Genomic DNA, 16005 nt, shown 5'->3' with positions numbered 1-16005 from the left:
GTTTTCTGCATGTGCTCATAGCCCTTTGGATTTCAATGGGACAACTCCAACAAAAACTTCATTTTATGAATGACATCTTTGGGAGCAAGGAGTTCTACACCTACTTTGATAGGAAGTGCTATTGCTTTCCTTTTCTATTGTAGCTAACAAAGATTTTTACATTTATAGTTCAACCAAGGTAGATTATAGAAATAAAGAAATCAATTAAGACGATTCAAACAAAAAATAAAGTAATGAGAGTCCATTCACTAGAAACAAGCAACCAAGCAGGCTTCATCTTAATTTTGCTAAGGACTGCAGAATTCAATCCTAAATTCCTTGACAAAATACCATAAAGGGAGTTTTCAGACTCTGCTTCTCCTTTAAGACCTTTCTCTAATTTTGGAGGTTCCCTTCCCTCCCATTCTGCATCAACCCTACAGTAAATCATCACTGGCAGCCTGCAAGTGTCCCACAGACAGACACATAAATCTTGTGTTACAGCAAAAGAGAGGGGGGGAAAGCAGAGAGAGAGGTAACACTGGTTCAGGAGTCCCAGGTAGCCACAGCTGATGGCACAGAGTGTGCACCGAGTGCAATATCACCTCCATCTCGGAGGAGGAAAACCTACCTAAAAATTATACACTTTTTAGCTAAAGCATCAGTATCTAGGAACAAAGGGAGGAAAACAGGATGCTGGAGCAACAAGGTTGGATATAAGTCCTCCTTTCCCTGCTATAACGCAGGGAAAGAAGGGCTCGGAGTTTTAAGCCCCCCCCCCCCGGGCAGCTTGTGTTACAAGGCATCACATATCTGGCTGCAGCCCCCACCATGGGCAGGCGAAGGGTTAACAGGAGAGGCTGCACGTTAGCTGTATCTGTGGAGATTATGGTGTGTTTATCCAGTGTTCAGATTTCCTGTCTGAGTGTTTGGATTTCCTGAAATCCCTGCTATCAGCCCAAGTGCTGTCCACTGAGCAGACCTTTTTCTCTCTCACTTTTTTTTTTTAACTTTTTTTTTTTTTTTCACTTTGCTCACATGGTAGGCTTTCCTTCCTGCTCTCTTTCCAGTTGTAGTGCCTGTGTCTCCTCACCGGTCAGGACATTTATGGATGCAGATCAACACTCTTAGACTGCAGAACTCTGGGTTCGCCGTGCATTGGATTTCCTGTTTTTGTTTTGTTTTGCTTTGTTTTTAATTTTGTTTTATTTGACTTTTTCTTTTTTATTCCTTTTTTTTTTTTTTTTTTTTTGGAAATAAAACTTGAAGAAAAATGGTCTTTTCCAGCTGCCCATGGGAGAATACATTTTAGTTTGAGATGGAACAATGGCCTTAGGTTTGAAGAGCAAATCTGGAATGGGAATTCAGCCTGCACAAGTCCTGGTGAGTTACAGGGCATCGGCTGGGAGGGTGCTCAGTCCCGTACAGCTCTCGGACAAGGACAAAGGCTGAGCGCAGCCAGAGTGTGGCTGCTGAGCAAACTGCAAAAAGCAGAGGGGTATAGCTGAAGGTAAAACTTTTCTTAAAAATAAATAAATAAATAAATAAAAATAATTAAGTCCATTTTTCATTTCTAAAAATACAAACTGCTCTACAGCCTAGATAACATCTAGGTAAACTTTACCGTAACTAAATCTATCAGGCCAGATTCTACCAGTCCTTACCCATGTGAGTAACTTCTACTCACACAAACAACCTCAGTGGCTTTTAAAAGAGCTCGTATTAAGGGAAGGCTTGCAGAATTGGGGCCACATGTAGCAAATTGCAACAACTCAATCTGCGTGAAATTTAATCGTAAAAGAAAAAGATCGTTTTATGAGTGTCATTGTATGCTTCCTTGGTCTTTTAAGCTTTATTGTTGATCCAGTTTTAAAATTGAAGAAAAACCCATGTGATAACTATTTCTCCTATTGTCTCTTAAATAAGTTTGCAGTAGGAGTGAAAGCGTATTTTCTGCAGTAATGTTCCGGGAGGCCAGAAAGGGGCTTTCGTTGTTGGAGGGAAAATGCTGAGTGCTGTGCTGCTCCAAACTGGAAAGCTATATTCAAACATGAGGCTTAGCTAAGGTTTTAACTTCATTTTTGGATGCGAGAGCCCATGGCAGCATTATTACTAGCCTGAGGTGTTTTTAGTTAAACCATGGTCACAAATGCAACACGTTGACTGGTCTCAAAATCAGTGAGTCAGCTTTGAAAAGAAAAAAAAATCTTCATTTCAGACCTCTTTGAATCAGATTTCATTGCTGGCATCCATGGAAGAGTTTTTGGAGTCAGATGTGGAAGATAAAACATCGTCACTGTTGCAGCTTTTGTTGTGTCCCTTAGCTGCAGGCTGTGGTTGCACTGCACATTCCTGAGCTGCTCCTTGGACCTGTTCCAGGGACTTGGTTCTCTAATTTTAGGGAAAAATCTTGTTTCAGAAATTGCTTAGATACTAGGAAATGTATATAATGAAAACAGCTTTCTCTACTTTAGCTCTGATTTTCATTAGACTACTGAAAATGTCCTGAACTCTAGCGTATAATACTGCACATCAATCATCATTTAAAATGTTGGGGTTTAGCAGGAGAAAATACCTTACTTTTTTATACCAATAAAGGGAAAAAAACATTTTCCAAATTCTTTCCAGAGCTTCCAAATTTGAAGTTTTAAACTAACAATTGCCTAGTGTGCTGGGTTTCTGCACAACCCTTTGAATGTGATCTTGCTGCTCTTCAAGCTTTTCTTCTTTCCTCAGTATCAGCAGAAGGTTTGTGTGATACCAGCCAGACCAAACTGGCGTCTTTTTGCCTGCAAGCCTTCAGGAACTCGATTTTAATTATTAACACAGGGCAACACTGAAACTGATGGTATTTTATGCATCTAAATGTTGGTTCTTGCTGTGTACATAGGTGTGTATTCTCAGTGTGGGGGCTCCCCAAAAAGTGAAAGTGGGGACAAGGAGTCCCTCACCTGAGTTAGACCAGACCTTGGTGTCCTGTCTCGTGGCTGTGCTCTGTCCATGGCTGCGACTGAAGTGGCCAAAGCAGAAACGTGCTCCTCTCAAAGCTGGCAGAAGAGTTGGAACATCACTAATGATCAGTGAACTGCAGAAAATAGAGAGCACAGATGAAGACTGAGGGGAAATGTGAAGACTTCTCTAAGTCTACCCAGATCCCCTAGCTTTGGAAATGTGGTTGGCTGTCTGATGAGCAGGAGCCTTGGGACTGGTTCAGTTGCTTTTTTCCCTCTTTTTTTGCAGGATGGTCAGAGCTTTCTGGTTTAAGTCAGGTTGGAAATGCTGTGGGAAGTTTTTTCTGGTGGTATTTTGGTATTTCCTCTTCTGCTCACACCCAGACCAGGAAGTGCAGAAGCACAACCTTCAGCTCATTGTGTGCGGATTTCTTTTTATAAATGTGAATTCGCTTCCCTCCCCCCCTCCACCCTCCTTTTTTTTTTTTTCTTTTTTTCTTTTTTTTTTTTTCTTTTTTTCTTTTTTTTTTTTTTTTTGTCCAAATAGCCCTCACAAAGGTTTAAGGCTTGCTTTGATTTAGACTGTGGGAATTTTTGGTACCTCTTTATATAACTGCACCAAGCATTGAATAGTGCCCTAATAAATGATTATCACATTATTTCTGTACTATCTAAATGCAATATTCCCAGCTCAACTCCCTACTGCTATATGTTAATGGGCCAGTATCCTCCAGCAACTGGTTCTGTTGGCATTTGTCCCCATACCTTTGGCAGCTAATTGATGGCTGATTGGACACGAAGACCTATCTGTTCAGTTGCCCATGGAGAAATGTGGCAAAAGACCAATCTTTTTGGTAACTAATTGCACTGTTAAACTCTCTACAGTTAGATACCTCACATTTTTTCCCTTTTTCTTCTATCTCTTCTGCATCAGTGAGGAAGTTCAGCTCGTGCACCTTCTCCACATGTGTCCAACTCATTCACCATCACGGCCGCCAGTCCTCCTGCCTTTCTTGCTGTTGTTGGCAAGTGCAGATAAACAGTTTTGACAGGCAGAGAGTCCTGCAGAGCTAACTTCATGCATGCAGTGATATTTCTCTGCTCAGATGATGAATGGACCAGAGGAGCTAAGCCACTTTCCCTGAAATTTTTCCCCACAATGTAAGCTTTTAACCCCTCCTTTCCATGCTATTTTCTGGAAAAAGCAAAGAATGCAATTCCTTACCTGATCACTTTGGGATTAAAATTGTTTCATTGAGCCTCTTCTGCCCACCTTGTAGGGTCTTTTGTCAGCCATTTTATAACTGAAAATGAACTTTAGGTGGATCTTAAAGTTAGGTACACAGCAAAAGGATTATTCTTATTTCCATTTGGGTCCACTATCATGAATGCTACATGAACAGATGGAAATACAAGCAAAGGGAACTGTCATTATATAATTCTATAATTCAAGAAGACTTAAATAGGCACAGTGGAATTACCAAGGATTTTGGAGGAGTGTTCTTGTTTTGGGGCACTTTTTCTCTTTGCCCTTGTGCTTTAAGGCTCTCTCTTGTGCTTTGGGGAGGAGCAGTGCTTCAGGGAGAGGGCACCAGGTGGTGAGAGAAGGATGCTAGGCCCTGTTATTTCAGACACTGATTAGTGTGAGGATGGGAAGTGGTAGGGTTCAGCCTGGAGCAGGTATTGCCCTCATAGAACACAGAATCCCAGAACAGTTTGGGTTGGAGGGGACCTTAAAGATTATCTAATTCCAACCCCCTGCCATGGGCAGGGACACCTACCACTAGACGAGGCTGCTCAAAGCCCCATCCAGCCTGGTTCTCGTCCACGTGGTACCCACAAGGCAAGCTCCATCCACACTGAGGGTCTTCGCTTGGTCCCCCCGAAATGCAATGCCAGAGAGGCAGCGATGCTTTCCCTGTACTCTCCCTTATCTCGGCTGGAGTTAACAAAACCCATCTGCCTCTGTGAGTCAGCAGAAAAGCATTCAGCTTTTATAAGAGTTAAGGGACATGGGATAGGGCAATGTCAAAGCGCAGAAGGCTTCTCCCGGCTTTTCATTCGCACAGTGCTCACGTAGAGGAAGTCGCATTTTCCATTCCCATTCACCAGGAAAGGTTATTTACACCAAGCTGAGGATGCGGCCCCTGGCATACAAGACCAGGGTTGCCGAACAAGGCTCCTTTCATCAGCAGTAAACGTGAACAAATGCAGAAACGACAAGCGGTGCGTACCGCGATGTGGCTGCTGCTAGCAGCTTGGAAAAGTCAAGAAAACTTGATTTTCTTCTCATCAAAAACGAAACAAGGAAGCCCCCCCTCCCCTCCACCCCCACCGCTACCACCCTGGCTCGAGCAAGTCGATCCGTAGGTATTTGTGTGGGGGTTTGTTCTTGGTGGTTAACCACATAACAATTCGAAGCATGTGGCTAACTCCGAAGAAACTGCCTTTAAACGTTTGCAGACTGCGGTGGTGTTAGCGAGAGCGAGGGGCTGCGGGCCGCAGGGGGCTGCAGCAGGAAGCCCTGTACATCCTGCAATATAGTCCTGTGAAGAGGGGAAAAAAAAAAAAAAAAAAAAGAAGAAGGTTGTGACTCCTGGAGCTTCTCCGCTGTCAATGCACGGCAGCACAGGGCAGATGTCCCCCACGTCATCATGTTTCATGTCTTTATTGGTGTGTCAGGGCGAAACACCCAGCAGGAAGCACACAGCAGAGAAAAGAGGTGGCGACCAGTGGGAGAGCATTTCAGCACGCAGCTTTCGTAAATAAATCAGGAGGAAAAATAACAAACAAACTGGGGGGCCTTTGCGATGAAGCAGAGCACGCTTGGGACTGTAGGGCAATCTCCAAGGGAAGCGTAGGCCTGGAGAAGGAGGCTCAAGGAGGCGCTGGCAAAAAGGCAGCAAGGAGCAGCCCTGCTGTAGTTTGGGGTGGTAAAAATGCTCTAGGCCTGAATTTGTTGGGCAGGGAGGAAAGGCTGGAGAGAGGATGTGCACAGAAGCAATGGGAGTAGTTGTGTCTGTGGGGGTAAATGGCCCAGCATCCATGAGTGCCACAGTGCTTGTCAGGACAGAGCTGTCGGGGTACATAATGTCCAGTTTTAAAGGATTTGGTGCTTAAAGAAACCAATACAGCTTAAGATTACAACTGGAGGAGACCCGTGTGAGACATTCAGTGAGTTTGCAGCTCCCAGAAGATCACAGGTTTCTAGTTTCTCTTCATTTCTGGTTCATCCCAAATCTATATCCAGGGGGGCCCAACTTTGAGTACAAGCAGACATGTTTCTAAATGTTACTTGTGCAGATACTGAACTTCAATTAATTTTCTTCATCCAGCTATAAGCCTCATTTGTAATTCAGCAGCTAAAAATACTGTATCTGAACCATTACCAGAATTGCCCTTAATCTAGGAAAGAAAATGACTTTTGGTGTCAGGCCCTAAGGCTGAAAATTCAACCTGCTTTGGAGAAAAGGTAAATGAGGCCTTGCCAGGTCTTCCCTCTTTGTTTCATCAGCTGGAGCTGTGGCTTTGTGGCACGTGTTGGGGTGGGATTTCAGCTGGAAACCAAGCTGTGTCCCCAGGGTCCTGGCAGGATCTGCGACTACACACGCTTCTCCATTTATATTCTCCAGTCTGGGGAGGAAGGAAATCGGCCATTAGTTAGTGGCCAAACCACAGCCACGGGACGGCCACCTTCTGGCACTGAGTTATGGTGTGACCACAGGCAAGTCGCTGCATGGCACTACCCAGATCAGCAGCAGAAGTGTGGCTGACTCCCACTTTCCTGCCCTTCATCCCTGGAGCAGCCAGAAGGGAGTATGCAGATGGGAAACACAGGGCACACAGACAATGTGCTCCTCAAAACTACCGGGGCAGGAAGAGGGAGACATCTCCTGCCAAGTCTGGTGCAGCTGCATGCGCTTTTTAATGCAGTTGGCCAAATGCACAGGAAACAATTTTGTTCTGGCCAGAACTGCCAGACTGTGAGGCAGCAGGACATTTCAGGCACAAGGACACGCCTTCTTGTATCTAGGTTCAGCATAACACCAAGGCCTTAGTATGATACTCTGGTTCCATATGAGAAGATAAAATTATCCAAGCCAGTGCTTCAAGATCCTGGTCAAGCAGTGGCTGACAACATACACACAGGAAGCAAGAGCTGAACAGGGCTACATGTAGTGATAATTCCTCAGATTAAAATCCCAGTTTCCCAGCACTTCATCTGAAAGACTTTTGGAGTCAAAGCCCCTGCTTACGTTGTACTTGTCTTGGATAGACATTTGCAGCATGGATTTGTGTTATTTTTCCTTTAAACTAATAGACATTTTTAACATCCATGAAAAAAGCTTATATGAGTTCAAAACGCAATTAGGCAAATTCATGGGGAAAAAAAAATGTCTTCAATTTACAGCTGTTAAATCATTACTGACAGTCAGGGTCCAATCCTAGTCTTCTACATGAGGTTTTTAGCTATTTAGTAACTTTATAGTGCTGCTACAAATTGAGTTTTGTGTAAATATTCCAGATTTATTTGTGGGTAAATAAAATCTATGCCAGCACCATGGAGTGTATAGATTTATTTCATCTCATTTAGAGTGTAACTATATTGCTACTTTCCTTCTGCTTTCAAAACCAGTTGTTTAATAGTCACCCAAATTAGCAATTTTAGCAATATAATCATTTACCTAATGGTACATTCCCCATAAAATGTGGAAGATTGCATTCTCTACTGGTGTAGGATACTAGTTCCATCCATCTGATCAGAGGCAGGTCATAGATGCATATCCTTTAATAATTATTTCAGCAGGTGTCCTTTTACTTCTGTTCATAATTAGTAGCTGAGTATTTAGCAAAACTTGTCAGGATCCAAAAATCCTACAATTCAGTTATCTATATTCATGAACAAAGGGGATCTCTATCTTGGTAATTTCTGAAAATATTTTATGAAGACTAATGGATATTATAATTCTACATTAAATTATTTATCAGCCACCAAGGTAGGATTTTGATTTTACACTTGTCCTAGATTAATGTCATAATCTGACTCCAGATTTAATCAATGGTAAGGTAAGAGTCAGCCAGAACCCTAGATCTCACGCATCATTTATACTTTATCATTTTATTTTGTGTGTTTATGAACTTGTGGTTGAGAAGGAGCCATGTGTTGTTGCGTTGGTCATGTTGGGGTTAAAAATCTACATCTAACACAAGATGATCTACAGCTGGTATTTGTTCTCACCACCTAGACAGTGAAATGAGATTGGGTTCAGTTGAAACCAATTTCCATACCACTGAGAATATTAGAATTAATGGGTGTCAGTAACAGCATGAATAAGGATAAAAAGGTGATTGTAAGTCATGTTTTGCTCCTGTATGCTTGAGCCATATGACAGTCTACCTGGCACCTGGTCTGAATTAGAGAATTCACTTGACAGTTGTGATTTATGCTTTTATTCCTAGAGTTCCTGGGAAGCTCAGAATAGTAATTGTACTGTTGCCACTGTAGCGTAGTATATAGTATGTACATGGTATATTGCAAACTTTTACAATTCGTTCCTTTTGTTGCCTTCAGAGAACAGCCTGACTGTGAAGTTCCTCTTAGCGAGAAAGCTCCATGCCACAAGGATCATTTATAAGATTAATTCTGCCCATTTTAGGACTGATTCACAGATTCCTTTCCCAAACAGCCAGAAGAGACCCTAGGTCCTAAGTGTCTACTTCTGAGAGCTGGGATTTGAAGTAGACCCATGTCCCATGAGTCATATCAGGGCAAAAGTCATTCAATCTCTGCAACTTGAGGAAGAGAATTGGGTTTACAGATAAACTCCTACAATAGATATGCACAAGAGGGAACATGACCCCAGGCTGAAGCTTAGGAAAACAAGGAATCTTAGATAATGCTTTTTCATGATGCTGGATGTTGAAGTACAAATCGCCATTTAAAAGAATAGAAAGCAATCACATTCTTGTTGTGTTTTATGTTCTGGGAGGAAAAAAAAATCACAGAGACTTTGATAATTGAAATTGATATTAAATAATGTGTTACTAAGAAATCTGCAACGTTCGTAGTCTGGTCTCTATAAATGAGGCTAAGGCAATTGCACTGTGTGCCCATCTGTGATTTTGAACCCCTTCAGTCAATTCTTATGGAGGAACAGAGAACTCAAATGCTACATATTTCACGAACACAGGCAGATAGACAGAAGAAAGAAACAGTTTGTTATCTCTGAGTACCTCCTCCCCAATGAAAAAGTCACTTCTACTGTGAGAAAAAAGAGGAAAGACAGAACTTGCATGGAAGTGAGGCACTGTGCTCACTACAACCTGTGGGAAAAGCTACAACAGGCATTTGTACTTCATTATATCCAGAGCTAAATTCACGCAGGAGGTACAAGTCCACAACCAGCCATACACCCATCGTTCTGCCACTTGAAAGCCTTCCCCTAGGAGAAGCAGGGTGCCTCTGTGGGTTTTCATCACCCCAAAGTCCTCTCTCCGTGTTCATGCAAACCTGAATAGCTTTAGGAGCAAAAAGAGTTAGGTGAAAGACACCTGTTGTTATTTATCCCGCTACTTTAATTCTCTCTCCTTGAAAGACATGCCTGTTTGCAATATCATGGACCATTAATCCACCACATTAATAGGGGAAGCATTCCCTAGGAATAATAATATCCTGACATCAGTATTACTGGCCTACGAGTGCTGACTGCCAGTACAGTAGCAAAGTTTTGCTTAGGTAAGCAGTACTAGGAGAGAACCCTGTTTGCTAAAGCTGTCCTTTGTAGATAATGCTTAAATCAGTAATTTTCAAAAGCTGGTTGCCTAAAATTCAGAGCTTCAGCTCATACCAAAGTCCTGGATAAATTATGTCTATATTCTTTGGACAGTGAGGTCAATTATTTCAATCCAGTAATGAAGGTTTCAGTAGACAAGAGTTCAACACTTCTGCTTGATTTTCCCAGTGCAAGACAACGTATGTCAGTCCTGAGCTGCAGAACATTTGTTTTTTCAATCCAAATCCCTTCTAAATAGAAATCACCAGCTGCGCCAGACCGTTGAAGACAAGTCAATTCGTGTCTTGGAGAAAGACCCTGGGCTCCCTCCAGAACATGAACTTAGAAGGGAAAGAAACTCAGATCCCCAGAAAGGACAGTTGAGTGTTTTCACTCCTTAGCACCTCTAGCCATCTGCAATTTGTATTAGTGTACTAGATTTAGCAGGAGATGAGCGGTGGTCACGAACACCAGAACTGAACAGTCGCATCCAGCTCCCACTCCAGATGCAAACTGCAGTGGGTTTTGCCGTGGTTTTCCACAGACAGGAGGACGGACAACAGTGACCAGGCAGCATCTGTGTGAACCCTGGCAACACCCTCTGATTTCGACTGTAGTTATCATGAGAAAATTATGTTTCTGTTTTGTCTTTTCCTGTGCATGTTAAAAACAAGATGTTTGTTGGGTTTTCTTCCCAAAAAGGAAATAGGTTCATTCGGGAATGCATGAGGCAAATCGGATTCTTTTAAGTACCGAAAGATACATGTGTGCAATTTCAACATTTTTAAGCCCTCCCGGGATACTTGTTCAATATCAGTTGTGTCTGTTATTGTACTGGTTTTGCAGTAAACAGTAGATCTGATATAAAGAAATCCAGCCTAATTTATACTGTTAATGTAGTCTTTCTTAGAAGCAGAAGCTATTTACAAGACCATAATTTCCCTCAGAGACACTATTTTTAATTGGGGAAGAGTTCTCTCAGAGGAGTAATAGTCTTACATCTGTGCAGTATTTTCCCAATCAGGAGATCAAGAGAAAAAAGATCTGAGCAACTGCTTCTTTACGTAACAATGAACATAGAGCTTTGGAGTAAATCATAATGTGCAATAAAATTTAAAAAAAAAAAAATTGGCTGGAGATTAATGACTGGAATGGGATTTACTGAATTAAATTGGATCAGATGTTCCCCAGAAAAATATGAGTTAGATTCAGAGTACTTTTGTTTTTCACAAAGAAAGATTTAGCTTGATTGTGTCATAACTACTGACAATTTCTAGACCTTGCAGAAGTGGTCCTAGGTGCCTGCAGAAGAAGTGTGGAAAACCTGGTCTTGAGCAGGCAAGGAAGAGACTGAACACAGAGCCTCCATGGCACACAGTCTCATTAACTGCTAAAGTATTATAGAAAACATTATAGTTTTACAAGATATTAAGGGCTCACTTAAGGTTTCTCCTTCCAGGGGCAGGTTCATGAGTACAGGTCTGCCTCAAAGACAGATACCTACTGAATTGTTGAAGACTGCTATCAAAGTCCAGTTGTGCCTTTCATGTTCACTGTCAGGTGGCTTAGGTGGCTCCTTCTTCCTGTGCTTTCTTCTGTGAATCTGCTTTCGAGTGTCCAACCTTCCCGATATGGGCTAAAGAGAAACGTGGGCAGCTGACTCAGGCTATTGAATTTCCCCCGGGACTGAGGCTTTCCAAGCTAACACTTGGGTTGGTGTTTCAGTCCCAGATTTTTTTGTGGCTTCAGCCTTGAGAAGCAAAATGTTTGTGTTTCTAACACTGTTCACTGAAGAGACAGGCTTAAAATTATAAGCCACGGACTGAGACTGAAGTTTCCTGTTGGTGTTGGTGGCTTTTTTTAATCTGAGATGTGTGTTCTTTTGTCAAGAACCAGACTCAGTTCATGAATATAACAGAGGAGGAAATCAAAGCTACCTAAGCTACTGACTGTGCTAGAGATACCAAAACATTTTTTTTTGTTGTTGTTTTCCTTTTAATTGATAATATTTGCTGACCTAAAAGTGAAGCAGGTCTGTAACATGTCTGATAAAAAGGTTCATTCAGAAGGTGCAATGCTGAAGGTACCAGACACCTGCCTTGTTGCCTGTTCTCAGGCACCTGGCAAGGTGCCTCTCAAGCTAGCTTTGCAGCACTTGGCTGAGTGACTTTCCCTTATTAACTCAGTTTCCCTAGGCTTTTGTAAAAAATGGACCTAACAACAGTTGCCTAGAGCCAGGAGAAGAAGAGCAAGACTACATTATTAAAACCCAGAATGCAACACCATTTTAAAATTCATCAAAGTGCTCAGAACAAATTCTCCAGAGATCGGGGGCTTAGTCATTCCAGGTTTCTCCAACTCATTTAGATAATTGTCCCTTGAAATAGTTATCTCTTTCTTTTTTACTTCTTCTTCTTCTCTCTCTCTCTCTTTTTTTTTTTTTTTTTTTTTTAACATTGGTACTTGCCAAGTATTCGCTTAGCAGGCAGCTCAGCTCTACAGCTGCAGAAGAGCAGAAGAAACCTCAAGTTTCCCACCATGCACATCTCTGCTTTCTGCAACATGCACCAACCATAAAGCGCATCTAAAATAATCATCTCATTGTCACCTGCTGACATAGTAGCAACTCATTAACCAATTTAACTAATTAATACATTGGTCAAATTCATTTCACTGTGAAGTCATTTATTAAGTAATAGGGGAGGTTTAGAGAGGTAAAATATGAGTTATTCCATATTTTTAACTACCATCAGAGCCTGGAGAGACTCAGTCTTGATGCTTTCCCATCTTCCTGAAAGCTATGTGACTTGATTGCTTCTGTCTTAGAGTAAATTCATGCTGTCACTAAAACAAGCAGTCCAAGCACCACCATCACGTGAGCTCAAAAGGGAAACTGGTACAAATGAAACTGGAAAAGGGCGGTTTATTTTTCAGCTGCATCATTCTTCCCTCGGTAAAAATATCTAAACTTATATCACAGTTCATTAATATAAACTTGTACTATAATTTTATTGTATATTATTTGTGTAATTTCTTGTAGCCAAAAATTTCTAAAGATAGTTAAAACTTCTCGTCAGATTGCTAGTGGTAGGTACAGTCATGGTAGCATACCAAAATAGATACTATTTCCTGGGGGCTTCCATAAAAAGCCTAGTTTTTAAGTTTTCTTTTCTTTGTCTTGGCATCTCTTCTGAAATGTAGAACTAGGGCTACAGCCTTGTATGTGCCCGCAGGATGGTTTAGGCAGAAATACAAGGGCAACTGCGATGCACTTGGGGCATGCAGCACCCCAAGAGGTGTCTGCCTCTGTGCTTGGCACCCTACTCTGTCTTTTAGTCAGTAAAATGGGAGAGTCAGTTTAGGCTGTGATTCATCTGACCTTTGTAGATATCTCCTTTAGCATGTCTTCAACATCTGCCCTTGTAGGATGAGGTGAGCTGCAACCTAGTTTCAGTTGACAGTATTGACTCTATCATCAGTAACTATAAAGGGAGCCTGGGGTGAACAGCCCAGGCAAAGACATTTTGTCAGATACATTCCACTTTTAAAGTCTAAAAGTTGAGTCAGAGCTCACTGAAGTGGATGTAAAGAATCCCATTAACATGGACTGAGTCTGGATCAAGTTTTAGGCTCTGTTCTGTCACTTCCTTTGAGATAATCTCATTTTTCTATATAAATAGTGCATATGATTTCAAAGGCATGCTCATGGACCTGGACATGACTCGGTACAGGAGGAGATACAGACGTGAGGAATGAAAGGAGAGGATATTTAAGAACATCTTTGTGTTCTTGTATTGAGGTTTCTATGTGCCTTGTATTTCTGGATATTCCATAGAGAGACTTTGATAATTCTGTGCCTGACTGCACTCTGCTGAAAGCCAGAACGGCCAGCAGTGCTGTACCAGCCAAAGGATGTGAAACAGACACAGGGTCCCTAAGCAGGAGAGTGGCACAGCTTGGCACGTGCCAAAGGGGAAGGCATGAAAAAAACGGCAGTTTGAAGGGCAGAGCTGTACCGAGACAAGAGGAGCTGGCAGAAGGCACTGTGGAGTCATCCTTCTGCTCAAAGCCTGGCTTTGTGCTGGAGACAGCAGACTGAGATGAGCACATCAGGGTCTGGTTCCTGGCTCTGCTACAGACCGTCTGTGTGGGACTCGTCTTTGGAGAAGAATTAGCAACGATCCTTTCAGGAGGAAATGTGTTCATTGACTTTCGTGATGTGTTCAGACAATGCGAGACCTGATGAGTGCCTGAACAATCGATGACAGCTAGAAGCAGGAGGCGTGCCACTGGCTTTGCTTGAGAGCTGCCGCCACACAGCAGAAAAGTAGGGATGATGTGGAAAGCTCAGATGCACCAGACTTTTCATGCAGAGAGAAGCTGATTTTTAACATGGCTACAACAGGTTTAGTCGTTTCTGATTTGTACAATCCTATAAATCCATTTGCAAGTTGCCGTTATTGAATTCAGCCCACAATAAGCAGCTATCGAAAATGAATGGGGACAGTGACAAGAGGATGTAACATTCAGATTGTATTATTAATCTATCATCCATATACAGTGCACAGGACTATTTACTGCAGACTCCATACTGAACTAATCATTAAACAGTTACTAACCTTGCAGAGCAGGCGGAAAACACTCTCATGTCATGAGCTTCTCACAGGCTTCAGAAGTAGATTGCAAGTAACTCAAAATCTTGGACTGTGGATGGCAGCCTTGTCATCAAATATAAGAAAATACCCTTGACAGGGTCTGTGAGAGCTCTCTAGAGGTTTGCAGCTGGGAATCAGGCGCTCTGATTAACTACTGCCTCCACAAAATGAAAAATCTTCCCCGAGCCCAAGAAACAGCTGATGGATATCGTAGGAAGTGATAAAAAGGTCACTCGTAAGTAGATCCAAAGAGGTTTAAGTCACAACACCGCCATCCTGAAGGCCTTCAACAAATAATAAAAGACAGGCATCAAAGACTGCAGAGTCCTTCAGTCTAAATACTTACACAAATCTCTGTGTCATATACCTGAGTCTTGAAAATTCACCTTTGAAGAAGATTGCAGAAAATTACCAAACAATTGCACTTAAACCCTCTGGCTGGCTGTAGCGATGTGTTGTAAAATTGTACAGTGGTGATATATTACAAAACTGTTAAAACCTAGACTTATCAACTTTTGTGGCATGAATTCCTAAAGCTGATTTAGGCTGTCCAGTGCAACTATTCCATAGCCCTTTGTACAGCCCAGATATCATATGATCATTTCATAATTATAGGAGGATTGTATCATCAGATGAATGTGGAGAATGATTTTCCATTCTAACAGTAATGCCATCTCCTAAAACGAGTTTTTGTTTGTTTGTTTGTTTGTTTTTATTAAGAATGCTGTACAAGGAATTACCTGAATTTTAAAAGTTGATTTTCAATATGTATTCAAACACATGGCTATTTCATGGAAGAAAACTCCCACTTTGCCAATATATTTTAAAGCTCAATAGAATGACCTGAGGATTAATAATCCCCTCAACCTCACATCAATCCAGTGTAAAACAATGGAATGGCTAATCCCAGACACTGTTCAAAAGGAATTAGTGAAAAGTAATGCAATTCATGGCAACCAGGATGGAATTAAAGGAAATGTATTTTATTTCAAGAAAGCTATTTTCATACTTTTTGAGGTTTTATATTTTCTTGAAAAAAAAAAAAAAAATCAATACTATTGATGTAGTACATATGAACTTTCGTAGAGCTTTTGGCACCAAGCAGCGTTTTGATTAAGAAACTAGAGGTATTTAAAGTCATACTGTATGTATTTTATAGATTATGAATTGAGCAATTGACAGTTCTCAGAAACAATTATAAATATGGACTCAAAGAGATTGTCACTCAGTTTTTCGGGGTCTTATCTGGGCTCTAAGCTATTCTACATTATCATCCCTAACTTGTAAGAGAAGCAGAAGTATTGCTAGTAAAACAAGCAGAAATTGAGTGGAGACCACTGTGAACACAGAGCAGGACAGGTGGTATGCAGTGATCTGCTCACACAGTAAGGCAGGTACCAGTGCACAAGGTGAGATGAAAGATAAAGTTGCTGTGAGATGAAAGAGAAAGACAAGTGATGGATGCTGTGACAAAGAATCCAGTCCTGGTGGTCGCCAGCCTCTGTTTTTTGCTGAGTGCTGCTTTCCCTGCCTTGAGCACTCAGACCAGGCAGTGACCATATAACTCATCTTGACCTTGGCTTCCCAGAGGTTAATTACAGCAATTCCTAAAAACCTGTTCGAGCCCTCTTGTAAGGACATCTGTGT

General features: G+C 41.7%; 1 protein-coding gene and 1 long non-coding RNA gene across 5 annotated transcripts in view; one reads left to right on the top strand and one right to left on the bottom strand.

Moving 5' to 3' along the window:
• The window catches only part of ASAP1 (ArfGAP with SH3 domain, ankyrin repeat and PH domain 1), a 167322-nt gene that overhangs the window by 20814 nt on the left and 130503 nt on the right, over positions 1–16005 (top strand). For 2 of the 4 annotated variants that reach the window (XM_068672662.1, XM_068672656.1), the window contains exon 1: positions 1035–1362. The exons of 1 other annotated variant lie outside the window; for it this stretch is intronic. The gene's annotated coding sequence lies outside the window, so the exon portion shown is untranslated. Of the gene's footprint in view, positions 1–1034; positions 1363–16005 lie in introns of those variants that run through there. One more of the 4 variants, XM_068672658.1, reaches the window with a different exon arrangement.
• LOC137851491 (uncharacterized) lies at positions 1361–14487 on the bottom strand. Its single transcript, XR_011093243.1, has 3 exons — positions 14323–14487; positions 2931–3064; positions 1361–2370 (listed from the first exon to the last, which is right to left on the bottom strand). It is a non-coding gene; the product is annotated as an uncharacterized lncRNA (long non-coding RNA).

The sequence above is a fragment of the Anas acuta genome, chromosome 2 (assembly GCF_963932015.1).
Source record: "Anas acuta chromosome 2, bAnaAcu1.1, whole genome shotgun sequence".
Taxonomy (NCBI): Eukaryota; Metazoa; Chordata; class Aves; order Anseriformes; family Anatidae; genus Anas; species Anas acuta.
The sequence above is the reverse complement of the archived record's forward strand: the minus strand, read 5'-3'. Positions and strand labels throughout refer to the sequence as shown.